We start from the raw sequence: 23,050 nt of genomic DNA on the forward strand, positions 1-23,050 counted from the left end.
CATCAACTTAAACATACACAAGAAAGTTCCTGTCATCTTTAGTATCCTTAAAGAATGAACTCATGAAGAACACAAATGAGCAATTGTTTCTAAGACAGTTTCAGGTTGGCAGTTCCTGTACACAGATCAAAGAAGTATCATATTATTTGCAATCTCCTTCTTAATGGAAAAGAAAATCTTAATTATTATAGTGAAATAACTAATAATCAAACAACACTTAGAATTTTCTCAGGACAGTATATATCAAAGTAAAGATAAAGGGTCAGAATCTGCAGTTGAGCCTCAGTGTGCCAGCTTTTGACTTATAGAATTCTGGTCTCAAAGAGTTTGTCTTCTGAAAAATAATACATTTATATTTTGATATAAATTAGGAAGTAATTTAAATTCAGTTTTTAGTGGTTATACATTCCATCTATCAGTATCTTTCTCTCACACGGCAATTCTCCTAGGCTTGGAATCAGGAAAGATCTGAATCCTAGTCCAACTTCAGACACTTATGAGCTGTATAATCCTGGCAAGACATTTAACCTCTGTTTTCCTCAGTTTTATCATCTGTAAAATGGGGAAAATGAATAGTACTTGTCTCTCAGGGCTGTTGCGAAATACTAATGTAGTAAACAATGCTGTTCAGTCTTTTATCTTGTTCTTTGTGAGTCCATTTGGGGATATTCTCAGCAAAGATCTTGGAGTAATATTCCATTTCCTTCTCTAGCTAATTTGAAATCTATTGACCACTGGCTAAATCTTCACTAGTCTGCATGCTATCTCCCCTTGGATTTTAGGGACCTTGTCTGCTTTTGCCTATACAGAAGATTGTGATGTTCTGTGACCCTTATCTATAATATTCTATTACTTCTCTCTATTCTTGGTAGGTCAGCCTAAAGGAAATTCACCTTGTCGGTATGTTCTAGTGATAAAGTTACATCTTTTGCTTAGCACCTGATTGATTTCGAGTCTGAATCATAGAAGATGGTGAGATTAGGCCATCATCATCATCATTATCTTTCTACTTGAAAACCTATTATTTTCCAATTATATGGTTTTATTTCATATTAACCTCCTAATTTACTTCTGAACCTATGCTAATAGATGTATCTGAGACTGATTAACATTGGACATTTTTCTGAACGCTCCCCTTTTCTCCAAGCTGCCTCTTTCATTTTAGTCCATTACCCACAGAATGGCTATTTATGTGAATTCCAAGTTTCACAATTTAAAAAAATCAACAACATTTAATTTTTTCCAGTTACATATAAAGACTTTTTAAAAATAATCATTTAAAATTTTTTGGGTTTTCAAATTTTCATCTTTACTACCTTTCCCTCTTTCCCCTCCCCCCTCCCTAAAGTGGTAAGTAATTTGAAACAGATTATATATCTGTAGCTTTGTAAAATATATTTCCATATTACTCATGTTGTGAGAAAAAACAGACAAAAATCCCAAAATGAAATAAAGTGAAAATAGTATGCTTAAATCTATATTCAGACATCAGCTCTTTCTCTGGATATGAATAGCATTATCCATCATGAGGTCTTTGGAATTACCCTGGATTATTGTATTGCTGAGAAGTTTAGTTATTCATAGTTGATCATTGCATAAGGTTGCTATATTGTGTATAATGTTCTCCTAATTCTACTCACTTTGCTTTGCATCAATTCATCTAAGTTTGCCTTGTTTTTTTCTGAAGTCTACCTGCTCATCATCTCTTATAGCACAATAGTATTCCATTGTATTCATATACCACAATTTAGTCATTCCCCAATTGGTGGACATATCTTCAATTTCCAATTCTTTGGCACTACAAAAAGGTCTGTTATGAATATTTTTGTGCATGTACACCTTTTTTATGATTTCTTTGGGATACAATCTAGTTTTTGGTGTTGCTGAATAAAAGGTCTTGTATGGTTTGATTCCCCTTTGGACATAGTTTCAAATTGCTCTCCAGAATTGTTGGATCAGTTCACAACTTCCCCAACAGTGCAGGAGTGTCCCGAATTTCCCAAATTCTCTCCAAGATTTATTATTTTCTTTTTTTGTCATATTGGCCCATCCAATAGGTATTACAAGAGTACCTCAAAATTGTTTTAATTTGCATTTCTCTATTGATAGTGATTTAGAACATGTTTATATTATCATAGATAGCTTTGATTTCTTCTTCTGAAAGCTCCTATTCATATCTTTTGATCTGTTATCAACTGGAGAATGACTTGCTTTCTTATAATTTTAACTCAGTTCTCTATATATCTGAGAAATGAAGCCTTTATCAGAGATATTTGCTAATTTTTTTTTTCCTGAGGCAATTGGGGTTAAGTGATTAAGTCACACCTTGTGTGACTTCAGGGTCACACAGCTAGGGAGTGTTAAGTGTCTGAGACCAGATTTGAAAATGAGTTCTCCTGACTTCAGGACTGGTACTCTATCCACTGCACTACCTAGCTGTCCCTTGTACAAAACTTTTAAATTTTAATATAGTCAAAATTATCTACTTTACTTTCTGTGATGCTCTCTGTCTCTTATTTGGCCAAAAATTTTTCCCTTCTCCATAGATCTGACAGATAAACTATTCCTTGCTTTCCTAATTTGCTTATGCTATCATCCTTTATGCCTAAAATTTTCACCCTAATTTTTTAAAAATATGATTAAAATGTGTAGTATATAATATCAATTTCCCTGTTGTCACCTCCAAAAAATGGACAGGGGTACATCACCATAATGAAAGAGGAAAAAATCTTTTATTGAAACACTTCATAAGATCAATAGACTTAAACCTTTCAGCTCCTATGCATATTTAACAATATTAGCACCATAATCCATAGCATCTGTTATTGATGGGGTTTGCATAAGGACAGAGACAGAGAAGAACAATATTTTCCATTAGTATCTGTCTCTTCCACTAAACAACGTATCATAAGGTAAACATATATGGAATTTGGATTGCAACTATACATCATTTCTTCATACCTTTTATCTACTTCATCTTGCACAGATGGCCCTCACCTTTGTAAGTGGTTTAGCACCCCAAGATTGCTGAGTCAAATAGACTTATTGTCCTGGAAGAAACTGTGAATTGACATATTAATCACTATAAATATAGAATCTAGAATGACAAGTTTCCAGATTGGTGAGTATGAGAGGGTTTGCTGTATTCATTTATTCTTTCATTTATTTATCAATCATTTTGTAATTAATTGATTCAGAGCTCACTCTTCCAACCACACTTTGACTAGCAGGTTGCATCTCTAGAAAAAGCAAGGTTTTTCGACAGGGTTCTAGGGATAACTCTGAAAGCCTAGGGATTCTTTAATACTATGAAACATAAGTCCCTGTCTGCTATATTTTTCCTAGTATCAGTACATAATACCTCCTCAATATTAATCTGAGCAGTTGATTTCCCTTAAATGTCAATTAATAAAAATATCAAGTAGCTGCTTTAAGGCATTATTTTTTGAGAAAACATAGCAAGAACTAAAATACAAAAGCCTCTGAAACTTGGAATGCACTCTTCTCAAACCACTAAGATTTCTGTGCAGAGTGTATTTGAACTTAATGTGGCTAAATACTATTAATAAATAATCTCCCTACAATGTTCCCTTTTTGGTGTGGCAGAGCTACTGAATGAATAGCTTCCTTGATTGCAGAATACAGTGTCTCAGCTTCTGGGCCAATTCACTGGTAGGCTGAGTACAGATAAGTTCTTCCTCTGGGCTGGAGTGTCACACAATTCATGTGCTCTTGACTATGACTTTGCTATAGATTCTATCCAGATATTTGGTCTCTCAAACTTTCACAGAACACTAGGTCAAAACTTTAATGACCTGTCTCTGATGCCTTAGGAAAGAATAAATACAACAGAGTGAAACACTTAGTGACATGCCTTCACTACTCCTTAGTGGCTAGCTAAAGAACTAAGGTTCCTCCCTTATCCAAGGGAGGGCAGCTTTTTTTGTCTGGATTACCAGGAAGAGAAATTTTCACTGTTTGATCCTTTTGTATACAAATCAATTCTGGCTCAGTAATCAATTAAAAGGCTCTTTGTTTCCTTAAAGTAACTTGAAAGGAAACAATCAGAATACTTCTAAATGTTCTGAATCTAGCAGGGAAAGAGCTCTAGGCTTTTCATCACACATTTCTGGATGCAGATTCACCAAGTCTCTATATTATTTGGCACTAAGCAGGTGCTCTAAGGATTAAGCCCCTATCAACCAGTTTCCATTACACATTTGTTAGTTCATCTATTCCACAGGCATTTATCAAGTATCTACTGATAAAATTCAAATCAGTATTCACCCCCACCTGGTGGAAAATTAAACACTGCGTTCTTTTATGAAAGAGAGAATTATGGATGTCTGGAGGTCAAGCTTGCAAATCTTAGCAATCCTAGAAAAAACTCTTCATTCAATACCAGAAAAGTGGAACTTCCAGTCTGACAGCTATTGTGGAATGAAAAGATCACTTTGATATTTTTTTTTCTTCTCACATCCTTCCTACAGAATTGACCTTATGTTTTTCTATTGGTGAAAATTCCTTTTCTCACCTTTATATTTAGTCATTTTTCAAAGATGCAGCAATGAATTTTAGAAGAGATCTTTTCACTCTTCTCAAAATTCATGAGGTAGACACAAAAGAAAAGTAAATAAGAGATCTTATGTGTAAAGAGATGAGCTTCCAGAAGTAGAGTAAAGCTTTATGCCTTTAATCATAGTAACCAAATGAATGATTCAATTACTGTGAGTATTGACCACATGAAGAATAATTGTGAGAAGTTGAAGTGATGTGCAAATAAATATTCTCCTCATGGGATACTCAGTTTTGATGACACTTGATTATATTTGTACTTTTCTATTAATCTCACAGGCCTGGTCAGTGCTCAGGAAAGTTAGAATGAAGAGGTTTGTTGTGACTACCTCGCTTTATCTCTCCTTGTCCCAGTTCTTCATTAGCTCCTTCCAGTTTTAGGAATGTCTTTTGCCTTGATAGTTGCATTGTGCTGCTCTACACACCACATTGCAGGATTCCTTTCCCCACCACAAGGCAAAGCTGTTATTACATGTTGGAAATTGTAATAAGTACTGTGGATACAAACACAAGGAAAGATAATTTCTGCTCTCAAGAGAATTTCATTCTAAAGCAAGAAGACAATACACAAAAGGCAGTTGAAAATGGCAGTGGATGAAAGTATTTATAAGAAGATATGGGGCTGAAGTCCAGAAAGTCAAAAGCATGTCCATTCGGTGAGTGAAAGTGGAATGACCTAAGCTTCTCCCCAAAATGAAGGCATTGTTAGAAACTTTCCAAAATGAAAAAGAGGTTAACAAATTGTAAGGATGTTGCTGGGTGAGAAAGCTTAAAAGAATGATAGGTATTTCAGAATGAGGAGACCTCAGGTATTGAAGGAGTTTCTAGAGTGAAACTTTAGTTGACTCCTATTATTTAAGTCCATAAAGAAAGAAGCACAACTAGTAGAGGAATAAATGTTATTGATCTTCCTTTCTTCCTCTCTATCCTATCACTTATTATGGTCGAATTTCATAGTTCATGATGGAGGGACTTCAGAAGTCATCAAATTCTAACCTTCATTTTACAGATGAGAAAAATCAAAGTCTAGGGGAGGGTTAATGATTTTTCGAAGGTCTAATAGTGTCAGATCTGGAATTTAAAATACTGTCATCTGAATCAAAGTCAGATGCTCTTTCCTTTGTTTGCCAGCCCTATGTACCATTTCTTTTAATGCAAGTGACAGCTATATAATATGTCAAACTAATCCATATTGATATTTGAACCTGTACTTTAAGATTAATATATGAACTTCTCCCAAGCCAACACATTTTGGAGACAGTATTTTAACCCAAAGAATAACTTCTAGTTATTCTGTTAGTACTTCTAGACACGGCAATTGATACTTCAGTATACTTAAAATTACTCTAAATATTTGTCTTCCTATTCTGTTTATAATTAGGATTGACTTTGTAGGTATTGTGGGTGTATGCAGAAGATACATTCAAAGTGTGCTGAAGTCATGGATAAGGTAATGAATTTGAAATAGGAAAGATCTGAGTTCAAATATCTACCCAGACATTCATTAGCTGTCTGTCATCAGCAAATCATTTATCTTCCCTGCCTCAGTTTCTTCAACTGAAAAAGTCATAGCAGATCCTTACAGAGTATTGTGAAGGAAAAAATGAGATTATAACTAAAGTTATTTATAATCTTAAAGCTAAATATACATATTTACACAAATACATTCATATATATATATATATACACACACACAGGCAGCAGAGAATTGATCCATCCTTTGCTTCATAGAGCAAAACAACAACAAAAACTAAACCTATATGTGCAAAAATGTTTGAAGCAGCTTTTTTGCATTCCTGCCTTCTATGTGTTTGCAACTTTCCTGACATGTCTGAAATGTACTATCTTCTCATTTCCTTATCTGAGAATAAATTTAAGTCAAGTGGTACTAATAACTACTAATTTATGCTGTTTTATAGAAAGAATCAGGAAGCATCTAGGTGGCACAGTGGATAGAGAAGTGAACTCAGAATCAGGAAGACCTGAATTTAAATGCTGCCTCAGACATGTATAAACTTTGTGATCCTGGGTAAGTCATTTAAACTCTATTAGCCTCAGTTTCCTCATCTTTAAAAGAATGGATTTGCACTTGGCTTCTAAATTCTTCATCACCTAGAAATTTATGATCCTATTAATAATGAAATGATTATCCTCAAGTGCCCCAATTACCATCCAAGAAGTATTGCTTATGCATAACTACCAAGTTCTATAACTCAATGATTGGGCTTCTTTATCTTCTGAATTTTTTTTTTTTTTTTTTGTAAGGTTTTTGCTTAATTTGTTGATAGAGAGTTTAAACTAATATATTCCCTAACTATATATTATGACTCCCATCCCATAAAACTGCTGTAACAATGTAAGTGCTTACTATGTGCTAGCTTCTCTTCCTTTTATTTCCTTTTGTGTTTCTTAATTTTTCTATTTCTATGCAAAGTTATAATAAATTTTCAATCAAAATAATAAACACATACTAATAGTAGTAAAAAATACAAATTTTCTTGATACAAATGAGGATTATTTCTTCATTCCCTCAATGACAATTATAATCTCTAATTCCATATCACCTTGCTCAGACCCAACTCTCAAGCAGCCAGAATTTTGAAGACTCACTTGTCCTGGACATCACTCTTCCTCCCTCCACTTCATAATATACCACATTTGCCTGGTCTGGGAGTTCTTCAGCCTTGTCATAGGAACTAAATTCTGTGATCTGGTTCTGGTTTCTCTATTCAGTGAACCTTGTGCTTCTTATCCACCTGAAATATAGGCTCTAATTCATTCAATTATTGCCTCCACTATAGTCACTGTCCTCCAGGCACATTTCTTTCTTCTTAGTTGGTTTCACTCCATCCCCTATTTGCTTATTCTCCCAAAGGGTAATGTTCAAGCTACTAAAATCTCAGTAAATGTAAGAGGCTTAAGGGCAAGAGTTGGAAGGATTCCTGTCAATTTCCATTTTCATATCCAGCTATATGGACCATTCCCAATGCCTGTGCTGTCTCATCTCCATGTTACCTGTCATTATGTTTTTGCTTGCCTTTCTCTAACTCATAGTGAATCTCAGAATACCAACCACATGAAACCAGGACAGAATGTCAATGTACTGGAAAGTATTTGTTACAAATACTTAGCTCTCTTTAAGGTTCAATTCAGGCACCACCTTCTATGGGAAACCTTCCTAGATTTCTTTTCCTTGCCAATGTTCCCTCTATTCAATTTCTTTTTCATTTGCTTATACATGTAGACTCACCTTTTGAAACTCAGGAGCAATGGGATTGATTTTTCTTTTGTCAGCTGGAAATTTTTTCCAGAGTTCGTCCCAGGTTGCTAATGCTTTCCCCAGTTTTCTACCCCTCTCTCTCTCTCTCTCTCTCTCTCTCTCTCTCTCTCTCTCTCTCTCTTTCTCTGTCTTTCCCTTCCTCCCTCCCTCTCTCCATCTTTCTGTCTCTCTGTGTCTGTGTCTGTCTCTGTCTCTGTTTCTATCTCTCTCTCTCCCCTGTCTGACTGTCTCTCCATTATCATCTCTCTCTATATCTATATCTATGCATCTCTATACCTATCCTATGAACCTATTGCCTTTGTATCTTCCTAGATGAAGAAGTTTGGCATAGTGAATAGAAAACTGACATTAAAGCCATGATAAGTCCAGTTTTTTTTTTTTTTTTTTTTTTTTACACATACTATGAGACCTTGGGTAATTTCAATTCTCTAGACAATTCTCTAAGACTCAGTTTTAAAGCAGGTGCCTAATTGTATTGATTGATTAGTTTTCTCACTATTGTGTGGGAAAACTCCTTTACCCACTTACTATACCAATGAAATCCCAGGCACAGCCAGTCCCTTTCTTCTTAATGGAGAGAATATGAGAGAATATGACCTCCTCCAGGGTAAGGATTGGTTTTACCTTTCTTCTTGTTTCAAGGATATAATTCAGTGTCTGTCCCATAGTAAGCACTTAATCAAAGTTTGTTGATTGTATACCTTTGTGCCTTATATATAGTAGACAATTAAGAACTGCTAGCTTTGAACAGAATTTAATTGTTTTTAAATTTGTTGTATTGAATTGTGCTCATGAATGCTAATTAAAATTTTCAAATAGAAATGGACATTTTTGTGGAATCAAAGTCAGGAACCTTGCCTAAAATATTCATTGTTATAATGTGACTAATACAAGATACAAGACAAGGGAATCACCCACCATTTTTTTATTTTTTTGAATAGGAGTGCTAATGAGCAGTGAAAAGACCAATAGTCAGGCACAGCCGGAGAACCTGCAGGGGATGTGGGCAGTGCACAAACCTCCCAACAGTCACAAAGTGGTTGCATCTCACTTCAATTTTCTTTATTGCTTTATTGAAGAATGGATATTTTTACTGAGAGAGCCACCACATTGGCAGCTAGCAGTTATATATTTTAAACTGTGATAGTTTGATCTTGCCAGGGTGAAATGATAAAGACACAGTTTACAATATTTCCTATATGAGTGCAGAAAGGAGGAACTAAGGGGCAGAGTATTAAGTAGGTGAGGTTTGTCTTCTGTCTTCTTCCTGTCCCTATTTGCCACCTGGGTAGCATTCTTAGCTTCCATGTTCCCCTTATGGCCACTTCCACAACATTTCAGGTACCTAGTTTAACTGAACAGGATGGATACATTACCATCTGTTTTATCACTGTACCCTAAGGACCACATAATCTTTCCGACTTACAGTAAAAGTTTCGTTGTGTGTGGGGTGTTTCCCCACATTTATTTATTTTAGTTTTAACTTATGGAATAAAACAAGCATTTCCATAACACAGTATAACAAAATGGATGATTATACATGAAACTGCAAATCTATTATGTAAAATTTGCTATTCTTTTAAATATATAATAAAGGTATCATATAATTTTTTTCCTTCCCCTTCAGATGAACACCAGTACACACACACACACACACACACAAACCCACATACAATTATTCTATACAAATATCTTTTTATCTGTTCTTCCTCAGTATGCAGATAGTATCTTTTCTCATGTCTTTTATAATTAATTTGAATATTCATAATAGTCAAAATGATAATGCTATTATTGTATACACTGTTCTTTTGGTTCTGCTTATTCCACTCTTCATTATTTTGTGCAAGTCTTTCTACCATTTAAAAATATTTTTTTATTTACAACCAAATACAAAATAAGGGGAAGAAAGAAAAAGAAAGAAAAAAAAGGAAAATGATAAAACAAAACATTGTCATGTGCCAAGCAGAACATCAGAGAGAATGCAAAATATGTAACAAGAAATTTCCATTTAAAGAAAACATTTATATTAAAAGACATTATATTCATGATTCATATTCATGAATATTCCATCATTCCTTCTTTTTTAAAAGATGATTGAGCTCATAATTTCTTTTTAGCACAATCCTATTCCATTACAATTATATTTCATAACTTAGTCATTCTTCAAATGATGAGCATCCCTGCAATTTCATTTACACCCACATATATGTTAACTCCCTTATTATATTACATCCTTTCAGACCAAAAACTGTCTTATTTTTCTATCTCCTTGCACTTAGTGCAGTGCTTTGCACATAAGTGCTTAATAAATGCTTTATTCTTTCATCTATCCATTCAGTGTTCACATGCTCTTTTTTATCAAATCTAATTGGGTTGGGGGGAAGGATGAGATTTATTAAGTTACTTAACACCCAGAAATGAAGAGCATATAAGCCTGCTTCTACAACTTCCTAAAAACCAATTGTTTAATTTTCAGTGTCACAGGTGCCACATCATCATTTGCTTTACAGTTTTTTTGATTGCTTGGAATCTAGACTTAATAAAGTATTGGATAAAATGTTAATGATGCAGATTAAGCTTAAAAATGTGTTCTGCATGATATATTTTTTTTGTAAAACTTGTTAAACCAGTGTCCCTCCTGTCCCCCCACCCCACTTCTGATTATAAGATTATAATAAATGAAAAGACACTAAGCATTGGAACTGCAGTTACAAAAAGTAAGATAGTAGCTGCTGTCAATGTTCTTACTAAAAAAGAAGATTCTACATAGGGAAAAGTAGATGCCAGTAAGGAGCACTTTGGCTTTATAAGGGTGATGTATAGCTTAGGTGATTTCTTTCTTTCTTTCTTTCTTTCTTTCTTTCTTTCTTTCTTTCTTTCTTTCTTTCTTTCTTTCTTTCTTTCTTTCTTTCTTTTTTTCTTTCTTTCTCTCTTTCTTTTTCCTGAGGCAATTGGGGTTAAATGACTTGCCCAGGGTCACACAACTAAGAAGTGTTAAATACTGTCTGAGGTCAGATTTGAACTCAGTCCTCAGTGAAATCTGAGGTCCAAAGAACTTAAAAGATAATAGAGTCAAAATCATGCACTAATGTATTCTCTTAGTTTTTTTCCTCTATTCTACCATGGAGATTCAAATCTTTATTCAAGAATAGCCATTCATTTGGGAGAAGAAAACAAAAGTAAAATGAAGAACAAAGCTGTTATGTGACTACTAAGGAGCCCACTTTGCTATCCTATAATTTAGCTGAGACAAGTATTGGCAAAAGGAGCTGAAAACAATGACTTTATAGGCTTATCTTTTAGATTTTTATGACCTTCAGAGAAGATCAGAAAGTATAACAAGAATAGTAACTGATTGGGGTTGAACTGGCAGCTGCCATAAGACTGTAGCAGTTGACAGAAGATCCACTTCCTTGTTTCGTACTTGCTATATTAAAGATCTAAACCATATATAACCAATTATCTTCCCATGACATTCAAAGAGTGGGAGAAATAAAAGCAAAAAGCAGGGTTTAGTCGGTAATGATACCATGAGGAAGGAAAGAAGTTAATGAAGTATAATACATAATAGAATATAATCATAATAGAACGATGAAATCTCAAATAGTGATGGAGCTATAGAGTCATAGGTATGGTTTTATACTTTTCCAACAATATAAAATAAATTTTCATTTCTCATGCCTCTAGAATACAGAACCATGGACCAAAGACTTCCTTTTTTGCCCAAACCTTTTCTTGCCTAAGCTTTGGTACATTTGGGTAGTTTTCATAAGGGCAAGGCCACTGTCACTTATCAAGCAGCAAGTTAATTAGTTGGACAATTTATTTGTCCCATGCTTGAAGAAATCAAAGATATTAATTTGATGCAGGTAGTTGTTGCTCCAATGACACCTCGAGTGTCACTTGAAATCCATCATATGTGTTCCCCAATACACGCATATGTACATGCTATCTCAAGAGTACTGGCATATTGACAGGGATTTCTTCACCCAAAGGAATGACTCTTTAATAGTGAAACACACATTTCTTTTAGAAATGGCTAGTATCTAAAGGGAGAAATTAGCTTCCTGAAGGCCAGAACTGCATGTTTCTTTTATCTGAAGTACCTAACAGTTTCTTGAACTTAATTGGTTGTTGAACCAAAATAATTGAATTGAATATAGCATATCAGGGGCATGAGGGGAGAGATATCTTAGGAGAAAATCACATTTTCAATGCCCCTCAAATCACTCTACTTACCCTGAAACTGGCTTGAGGCAAATTCCATGTTCACTTGTTTATTTCTGTACTAAAAAGCAAGGCTAGGTAAGGACTAAAACAGATAGAAAAAGAAAGTTATTTTAAAAAATAAAGTCTGTTGTACATATGGTATGATGGAAACTAGTAGCAATGTGGTATAATTCTCCACTTCACACATACATTTCAGAGGTGTAAATGTTTTCAAACCACAGCTCAAGGGCATGTGTGATTAACACAGAATGTACAATCTCTGCTTTCATTAGTGAAAAAAAAGTTGTATGAACTTGTGCTATTATCAGTTTTTTGCATATTATCAAGTAAATTGAAAGATTAAATTATGTAAACTGATTTAAATTCCCTTCTTGTGCACATTTATGTACCTTAGTGTTTATTGATTAATAAATTAGGCAAAAATTATCTCAAAATAAATGCATATTATTCACATATCCACATTATTTATCTATGTAAATTTCCATTTTTAGGAAGTTATATAGAATAAAGCAGAAAAAAAATGCTGTCTTGAACTGTCATTCCTCCCTCCAAACTCACAAACACAGTCTACATCTGAGGAGGGGGAAATATCAGAAACTGAAAACAAAAACGAAAATTATAAAGATAGTTCTGTTATGGTCAATGTCACCCAAGGTACAGCTAATTGGTGCAGGAGATGGAGTGCTAAGGCTGGAGTCAGGAAGAAATGAATTCAAATCTGAACTCAGACATTTACTAGCTGTGTGATTTTGGGCAATTTACTTCATCCTGTTTTCCAAAGTTTCATCATTTGTAAAACAACAACAACAACAAAAAAAAAAACCTGGAGGAGATGGCAAACTACTCCATTATTTTTGTCAAGAGAGCCCCAAATGGAGTCTGGAAGAATCACACATGGATGATACAATTGAACCATGGCAATGTACCCCATTAAAGAACTGATTAGTTGGTGATTTCTCTTGTTAACTATAACAATTCATTTGTTTGTATAGAGGGAGTCTTAAAGTTAACTATAATTTGTATATTTGAATAAAAAGATAATTGAGTCTTATATGTGATATTTAGTAAAGCTTGATTTTCTCAATATTTTAAACAGATAAAAAGGAAACATCCAGTCACAGGACCCTAGACTTATTATTCATAAGATCATGAATCTTGAAGCATTGATCATATGCTTAGTACTAGCATAAGTACTAAGCAAAAGGTAGTTCCAGATCCCAAGTTCCAGATCCCAAGAAATACATATATATATATATATACACAGAGAGAGAGAGAGAGAGAGAGAGAGAGAGAGAGAGAGAGAGAAATATATACTTGTAAATATGAAAAAAAATAACAGAGGAAAGGTACTGGAATTAAGAAGAGTTGGGAAAGGCTTTCTATTAAACATGGAATTTTAATTGGGGCTTAGTGGAAACCAGGAAAGTCAGTAGGCAGAGCAGAAGGAGAGCATTCTAATCATGGGAGACAGCCAATGAAAATATCTAAAACCTAGACATGGAGTGTTGTTTATGAGACATAAGGAGGCCAGAATCATTGGATCAAAGTCTACTTGTTAGGGAGTAAGATGTAAGAAAACTGGAAAGTGGTATGTTAGTGTGTTAGGAAGATAGGACATACAAGGATTTTAATTCCAAAAAACTTATTTTTGATTCTGGAGGAAATAGAAAACTAGTGGAGTTTATTGAGTAAAGGAGTGACATGATTGGACTTGCACTTTAGGAAAATCACTTGGGTGGTGGAATGGAAGACAAATTAGACTAGGGAGAAACTTGAGGTAGACAGATCTATGGGCAGAGTATTGCAATAATACAGGTGTGAGTTGATGAAGACTATAGTACCAAAATGGAGTGGAAAGAAGTATCAAATGATAGATGTTGCAAAGGTGAAATAATAGGCCTTGGCAACAGCTGGTAAATAACTTTAGAGTCACTCTAATTTTCTATTAGTTTTAATTTGTTTATTGATATCAGATCAAACTTGTCTTTACTTAGCACATATATACAAAATAAAGTCTATTCATTTTTTTTCTTTTTCTCAAGACTCATGCATATTTACTTACTCATTAAACTGTTAATGATCATCCCAGTAGGTTATCAGTATGCTTTTGGCTAGGTTTGACCTTAGCTGGCCTGTAGATGACAAAAAATAAGAGAGAGAGAAAAAGGTTTGTTATAATGTGTTTAGGTAAGCCCAAGGTTAATTAAAAAATCCAATTAGTCAAAAGAGGAATATTTTTTAAAGAAAACCTTCAAAAGATTGCTTTATTGCTTGAAGAAATTATTTCAATTATATTTTCAATTATATTTTATATATTTCAATTATATTATATATTTCAATTATATATTTCAATTATATTTTCTTTTCTCTTCCTTTTACTATTTCATCCTCTATGCTTTAAAATAGATCTGTGATCTCACCTATATAAGTGCTCCTTCTAATGGTGCAGATCACAAATTAGTTACATTTTCTCATCCTATGTCCACTCTCACCTGTGTCATTCTCTAAATTCTGCATATCCTTTGGGTTATGGGGTTTTCCTCTAGGACTGACTATTAGATGGGTTCCAATGCAGCTTCCAGGGCATCCATCAGTTCTGGGTCACTTTCTTTATACAACCATAGTAGGTATGGGTAAATACAAAATGCGTGCTGGACACAGAGTATGAGAACTCCTTGCTCTCAAGGAATTGATATTCCAAAGGAGAAGACAAGGAATGCTTTATATAGATATCTATGAAAAACAGATAAAATAGCTACAAGTTAATCTAGGAAAAAAGGTCATTAGCACAAAAAACTTCACATAGAAAGAGAAAGAGATACTTAATCTTATTAAAAGTAAATCAGGTATTCCAAAAAAAGAGGTGAGGAGAGAAAATAGTCAAGTTACAATCTAATCTGTGTCTCTCCATTGCCCTTTTGGTGATGTGTTATTTTGCTTGCTCAGAAATGCTAATATTCTATAATTTATAGTAAAATAACTTTGCTGTACAATATTAGTGTTAAAAAGATGCTTTGGGGAGCATCTTTGGGGGAGTTTCCCAAATGCAATCCAGCTCTCTCTTCCTATGATTCAAATCTGATCTATTTCTATTAACAACGTTTGTCCTGTCCAAAATATTGTTCATATTCATAACAATTCATAACAATATTATGAATCATACAATAGCATATTGTTCAACTGAATAATATACTTTTCCACACACTTGGGACTTTCTATGTGGCTACAGTCTTGATTCATCAAGGATCTCAGTTAAGATGTTTTTAAATTATCTAGGATTTAATTAAATGTATCCATACCACCTTAAATAAGGGCATCTAGAAAACCATACCATCGATAGAAAATTCTTCCATTGGATCTCTCTGGTTATAGGGTATGTTCAGAAAGACTGGCAGACCTGTTGTGAGGACTGCTGAGCTTTTTTCAAGATTTCTTTCTACTTGGCTCCAAGAAGCTTTAGCATATGCAGTGGTTATACCAGGGAAACTATTTTGGCAGGCGGGTTAAACCAGGTTCGGGATGATCCAGTCTTTGATGAGTTAGGTGGGAGTTTAGCCCAAGCATGTGAAAACTTCCCCTAGTGGAATAAACTGGTGAGAATTATTTGTTCTAATTGCTCCAAAAGTGGATGAAGAAGGTATTGTGGAGTGCTTTAGAGCTTGGTTAGACATCAAAGGCACCAAGAGCATCCACTGTATCTCAAACCATCACCAGCTGTCTTGAATCTGTTCTGCCATTGAACAGTGATGGCTCTGGAAGAGAGTGAGGTTTACTTATAACTTTAGATGACTCTGCTTCATTTAAATCCAATTTATGCATGAATCAAAAGTCATGATCCATTCCATTTAACCAATTTTTTTAAACCAATCTAAAAATTCCTTTGGCAACAAGCAAGTGATAAAGCATAAGACTGGATATGCTGACAGTTGTACTTATAATCCTGAACACAGACAACCCAGGCTACTACAAGGAGTAGTGAGATTTGACAATCCCATAGGTATATGGGAAGTCTTTTTAGGACTTCATTGTTCACTTCCTGGTAAAATAAAGGGTCTAGAAAAGATGCCCTAAAATTGTTTTCTTTACTCTGTGGTTGAAACATCAAAACAACAACAACAAAAAAAAAAAAACCTCACATAAAAATCTACAAAGATTATTCTATTCAATATTGGTACATGGCATATATGTACTTTTAAGAACAACATGAAATGGAATAAATGTTAGAAACAAATAGTTCTTGTTGCAAGAGAATTTAGGAGGTATCACATCCAAATGGCAGACTCGACTGAAATCATGAATGGACAACTGAAGAGCATCTTACCAAAGTCAAAGATGAATACATGTATTTCTGAAGTGACCACATTGAGAGGGGACATAGTGAAAATGGCATAGATTTGGCAATAAAATGAATCTAGTCAACAAGCTTGTATGCCTACCAAAAGGCATACAAGAAGCTTTAGCATGTGCAGTGGTTATACCAAGTAAACTATTTTGGCAGGCGGGTTAAACCAGGTTCGGGGTGATCCAGTCTTTGATGAGTTAGGAGGATGTTTAGCCCAAGCACGTGAAAACTTCCCCTAGTAGAATAACCTGGTGAGAATAATTTGTTATTCTTATGACAGGATCATGTCAAGGTGATTGCCACTTGTTGGAAAATACCACACTATCACCATCTGATTTTCATGCCTGTACTCCTACCATGATGAACTCTGATGAGGTCAAAGGAAAAAAAATTATGAAAACCTGGCCATTCTCATCATCAATGTGATAAAAAAGGAGAAATTCTCAGTTACTTTAATCCTAGATTGGTATAGACATGCCAGGGAGTTTTTGAGATATTGAAATCAGAAACTGCAACAGCAATGGCCCGCATTACTGAAAACTTGTGCAACTCATGACCTTCTTATCATCATCTATATAGTCCATTTACCTGAATTCAATATATTTCATAAATGTACCCTTACAGCAAACACTGACATTTAATAGATAATGTCACTATAAAGAGAAGAGACACACTGGATGACTGGAAAGACAAGGTGTGGCACAGAGGGCTGGCTCATTAAAGACTTATCCTTTCCCAACTAATTAGAATTAAACAAAACAAGGACTCCAAGGCAAGAAAACTAGGAGAAGACAATGTAAACAGAAGGAAAAATTGAGCCAACTTATGGCTGGCACTAGTGGAGCTGAAAAGGAATGGGCAGTTTTCAGAAATTTGGTGTACAGCACTGCATTTGCTCATCTGCATGCTGCATCATACTCACAAACATCCCAATTGATTTGATAAAAATGATGGAAATTCAGAAGCTGCTAAATGAAAAGTATTAACGCCACAGGATTTACTAGCAAGATAGTTCATTAGCCTCTAAAAAGGAAACATTTTAATTAACTTCATCAAAAATGAAATGCAAGTGAAGCTTGGAGAAATGCAGGATTCTTGGCTCAGTAAGAAGGCAACTGAAATTCAGTTTTACATTAATAGTATCAATCCAAAGCATTGTTGTAATGACTTGAAGGCTATTTATGGGTCATGTATCATTCACTTCAATTACTCAGTGCCAATAGAGCCACATTGATTTGTGATAAGGACATGATCCTGCAGAGATGGGCTAAGCATTCCCATAATGTTCTCAACAAACCATCATCAATTAATGCTGACGCTATTATCATATAACCCAGGTTGAAGTCTACCCAAATTTCTAACTGAAGAAAAGGTTTGGAATGCCATTAGGTATTCTGTAACAAAACATCTAGTAATGATTCTATTCCATCTGAGATGTACAAGGTAGGGAAGTCCATTGCTCATACGAAAGCTGACTGAAATTTTTTGGATTATATGGCAAGAGGAGGGAAGATAGAGCTCAAGGAGACCTCTATTGTCCATCTCCTATGACAAAAACAGAGAGGGGAGTGGTCTCTCTCTTAGTCATTGCTGGCAAAATTTTTGCCTTAGTAAGCTGATCCTTCACTTGGAAGATAGTCATCTGCTTGAGAGGGCTTCAGAAAGGGCTGAGGAACAGTCAATGACATTTGCAAACAGTTCTAAGAAAATGCCAGGAACTGAACAGAAGTCTGTACGTGGTGATGTTTGTTGATCTGACCAAGACTTTTGATACTGTCAGTCAGGCATTCTTTTGGAAAATTAAATCAAAATTTGATTGGCTTGATGTTCATTGGTATTATATGTCAATTTCATGATGGCATGTTTGCCCAGGTTCTGGATAATGTATGATGTTCTTATGTTTTCTCAGTCACCATTGGAGTGAAGCAAAACCGTGTGCTTACTCCCATGCTTTTTAGCATGATGTTTTCAGCAGTATTGTCAAACATTTTTACATATCTTCAGTGAAGATGAACATGGCATCAAAGTCAGCTATTGCACCAACAGTAAATTATTTAACTTGAAAAGATTATAAGCCAAGACTAACAAAAAGGAAGAGTTGGTGCAAGGTTTTTTGTTTGCAAATGATCGTGCACTCAATGCAGCCTCTCAAACTTATGCTAATTTTAGGCTATCAAGGAGACACTAGGAAAACACAGGTCCTCCAATAGTTAGCACCATTCCATCTGTGGAATATAGGACCATCTGTTATAACAAATGGAGAAATTTAGAATGTTGTGGGTAAGTAAGTTCACTTACCTTGGCAGTATACTTTCCAGGGATGTACACATTAATAATTAGGTTGATACACATATTATCAGAGCTACCTCTTTGTTTAAAAGTCTCCAGAGGAAAGTGTGGGACTTAAAAGGTATCAAAAAGAATCAAACAGAAGAAATACCAAGCTGGTATGCTAACTTTATTGCTGTATAGCTGTTAAATTTGTATAGTATACCAATGCCATGTCAGTCATTGAATTGCTTCCATATGTAATGTCTTAGGAAGATTCAAATCCACTTGGCAAGATAAAGCACTGGACTCTAAGGGCCTTTGTCTGAAGTGCCAAGCTTCAAACTCTCCTGCAAAGAGCACAAGTTCAATGGGCTGGCCATGTTTGAATGCCCAACATTTATTTTTCTAAAAGACTATGTTACAACAAACTCACGCAATGAAGATGTTCACATTGTGGCCAGAAGAAGTGATACATGTACAAGGTCTCTCTGCAGAACTTTGTGTAACATGGAGGATGCTGACAAAGGACTGTCCTGCATGGTATATCCACATTGTGTTTCATGAGCAAATCCAAGTGGCAAAAGCTCAAAAGAAATGTAAGATGTACAAATTTAGAAACATCTCCACACCAAATGTTTATACAGACTATTTGTGCTCAATCTGTAGTAGAACATTCTGACTTTGTATTGGTTTGGTTAGACACAGTTGGATACACCATAACTTGACTCTAACATAGTGATGTCATTTTGGATCTTTTTGAGATGAAGGACAACAACTAACTGTAATACTACATAACTGTGGAAAACACTTTTGACAAGGTGTTTTTTTTTTTTCTATTTATGTCTTCTTTTTTAAAACGTTAGAACATTGCTAAAAATAAAATTTTCACTGTATCTATGAAGAAATCTTTCACAATCTTTTTTTTCCCCTGTTTTCCTGTTTTTTTTTTAATTTAATACTCTTTTATTTACAAGTTATATGCATGGGTAACTTTACAGCATTAACAATTGCCAAACCTCTTGTTCTAATTTTTCACCTCTTACCCCCCCCCTCCCCCAGATGGCAGGATGACCAGTAGATGTTAAATATATTAAAATATAAATTAGATACACAATAAGTATATATGACCAAAACGTTATTTTGCTGTACAAAAAGAATCAGACTCTGAAATATTGTACAATTAGCTTGTGAAGGAAATCAAAAATGCAGGTTGCCATAAATATAGGGATTGGGAATTCAATGTAATGGTTTTTAGTCATCACTCAGAGTTCTTTCTCTGGGCGTAGCTGGTTCAGTTCATTAATGCTCCATTGGAAATGATTTAGTTGATCTCGTTGCTGAGGATGGCCAGGTCCATCAGAACTGGTCATCATATAGTATTGTTGTTGAAGTATATAATGATCTCCTGGTCCTGCTCATTTCACTCAGCATCAGTTCATGTAAGTCTCTCCAGGCCTTTCTGAAATCATCCTGTTGGTCATTTCTTACAGAACAATAATATTCCATAATATTCATATACCACAATTTATTCAGCCATTCTCCAACTGATGGGCATCCATTCAGTTTCCAGTTTCTAGCCACTAAAAAAGGGCTGCCACAAACATTAGTGCACATACAGGTCCCTTTCCCTTCTTTATAATCTCTTTGGGATAGAAGCACAGTAGTAACACTGCTGGATCAAAGGGTATGCACAGTTTGATAACTTTTGAGCATAGTTCCAAACTATTCTCCAGAATGGTTGGATTCGTTCACAACTCCACCAACAATGCATCAATGTCCCAGTTTTCCCGCATCCCCTCCAACAATCATCATTGTTTTTTCCTGTCATCTTAGCTAATCTGACAGGTGTGTAGTGGCATCTTAGAGTTGTCTTAATTTGCATTTCTCTGATTAATGACTTGGAGCATCTTTTCATATGACTAGAAATAGTTTCAATTTCTTCATCTGAGAATTGTCTGTTCATATCCTTTGACCATTTTCAATTGGAGAATGGCTTGATTTTTATAAATTAGAGTTAATTCTCTATATATTTTGGAAATGAGGCCTTTATCAGAACCTTTGACTGTAAAAATATTTTCCCAGTTTATTGCTTCCCTTCTAATCTTGTCTGCATTAGTTTTGTTTGTACAAAAACTTTTCAGTTTGGTATAATTGAAATTTTCTATTTTGTGATCAGTAATGATCTCTAGTTCTTCTTTGGTCATAAAGACCTTCCCCTTCCACAGGTCTGAGAGGCAAACTATCCTGTGTTCCTCTAATTTATTAATAATTTCATTCTTTATGCTTAGGTCATGAACCCATTTTGACCTTATCTTGGTGTACGGTGTTAAGTGTGGATCAATGCCTAGTTTCTGCCATATTAGTTTCCAATTTTCCCAGCAATTTTTATCAAACAGTAAGTTCTTATCCCAAAAGCTGGGGTCTTTGGGTTTGTCAAAGACTAGGTTGCTATATTTGTTGACTGTTTTATCCCTTGAACCTAACCTATTCCACTGATCAACTAATCTATTCCTTAGCCAATACCAAATGGTTTTGGTAACTGCTGCTCTATAATATAATTTTAGATCTGGTACAGCTAAGCCACCTTCATTTGTAAATCTTTCACAATCTTAGTATATGTGTTGGAGAAACCATGCTGGAAATTTCCTATTGTATTTGTTTTAAAATAATTAGATGACTAAAAAAATTTCCCACCCGCTAAGTTTTTTCTCCTGTGTTCAATTTTGTGTTAATATTAATTGCTGCCACCCAAGTGAAAAAATAAAAGATATCTTCCCCCTTCTCCCCACACTTAAGGACCTTCTAATTATAATGATACTTTTTCCTACTTCTATTCTCTGTCAGGAACCATTAACAACCCTAATAATAATAATAATTTACACCATGCTTTATTCCCCAAAATAATCTTATGACATATTGAATATGCTTTATGGGAGAGTTTATTCCATTCACATTTAAGGTTAAAACTATCAATTCTGTATTCCCTGCCATCTTATTACCCCCCAGATTATACTTTTCTTTTTCCTTTCCCCCTTATTCCCCTCCCCAGTATTTAACTTAAGGGTACCATTTGCCTCAAGAAGCCTTCCCACTTTGGAATCCCTCCCCTTTAGAGTCTCTTCTCCTTTCTTATACCATCCCCCTACTATTTCTGTTTTCCCCTTCTATTTAGCCTATTCCTTCTCTTTTTGCTTTTTCTCTCCCACTTTTCAATGAGATGAGAGAAGTTTCTCTGTAAACCAAATATGTCTAATATTTTTCTCTTTGAGCCAAATCTGATGAGAGTCAGTTTCACACAATGTTCATCCCCTCCTTTCTTTCCCTCAGATTCAATAGGTTTCCTTTGCCTCTTAATGACATAATTTCCTTCTTTTTAATTCCACTTTCCCCTTTTTCTAGTACAATACCCTTTTCTCCTCTAATTCCGTTTTATATTATAACAGTAAAATCAAATGATACATGCACTCTCTATGTATGCCCATAACAGAAATACAGTTCTCAAGAGTCCTTTTTACCTTTTTATATTTCTCTTGAGTCCTATATTTAGAGGTCAAATTTTTTTGTTTAGCTCTGTTTTTTTTTTTTTTTTTCATCAGAAATAAATGAAATTCATCTATTTCATTGAATGTCCATCTTCTTCCCTGGGGGAAAAAATGATTAGTTTAGCTGGGTAGTTTATTCTTGGCTGCATTCCAAATTTCTTTGCCTTTCAGATATCAGATTCCAGACTCTTTGATCCTTTAATGTGGAAGCTGCTAAATCTTGAATAATCCTTCTTGTGGCTCCTTGGTATTTGAATTGTTTTTTTTTTTTTTTTTTTTTTTTAATATTTTTTCTTTGGTCTGACAGTTCTGAAATTTAGCCACAATATTCCTTGGAGTTTTAATTTTGGGGTCTCTATTTTACCTTCTGATTCTATGATATCTGCATAGTTCTCTTTGATGATTTCCTGAAAAATAGTGTATAAGCGCTTTTTTTCCATCAGGATTTTTAGGGAGTTCAATAATCCTTAGATTATCTCTCCTAGATCTATTTTCCAGGTCTGTTGTTTTCCCAAGTAGATATTGAACATTTTTTTTTGCCTTTGTTTGGCTGATTCTTGATGTCTCATTGACTCATTCATTTGTTCAGTTCTGATTTTTAATGAATTATTTTCTTCACTTACTTTTTTTTTTTTTTTTACTTCTTTTTATATTTGTCCAATTGAGTTTTTAAATGAGTTGGTTTGTCCTATGGAATTTTTTTCCATTTCACAATTTTTTAAGGAGTTATTTTCTTTTTCCAATTCACAAATCCTGGAAGTTCTTTATCTTTTTCAGTTCACAAATTCTGCTTTCCTGGGGATTCTTTAC

This window comes from Sarcophilus harrisii, chromosome 1 (assembly GCF_902635505.1).
Source record: "Sarcophilus harrisii chromosome 1, mSarHar1.11, whole genome shotgun sequence".
Taxonomy (NCBI): Eukaryota; Metazoa; Chordata; class Mammalia; order Dasyuromorphia; family Dasyuridae; genus Sarcophilus; species Sarcophilus harrisii.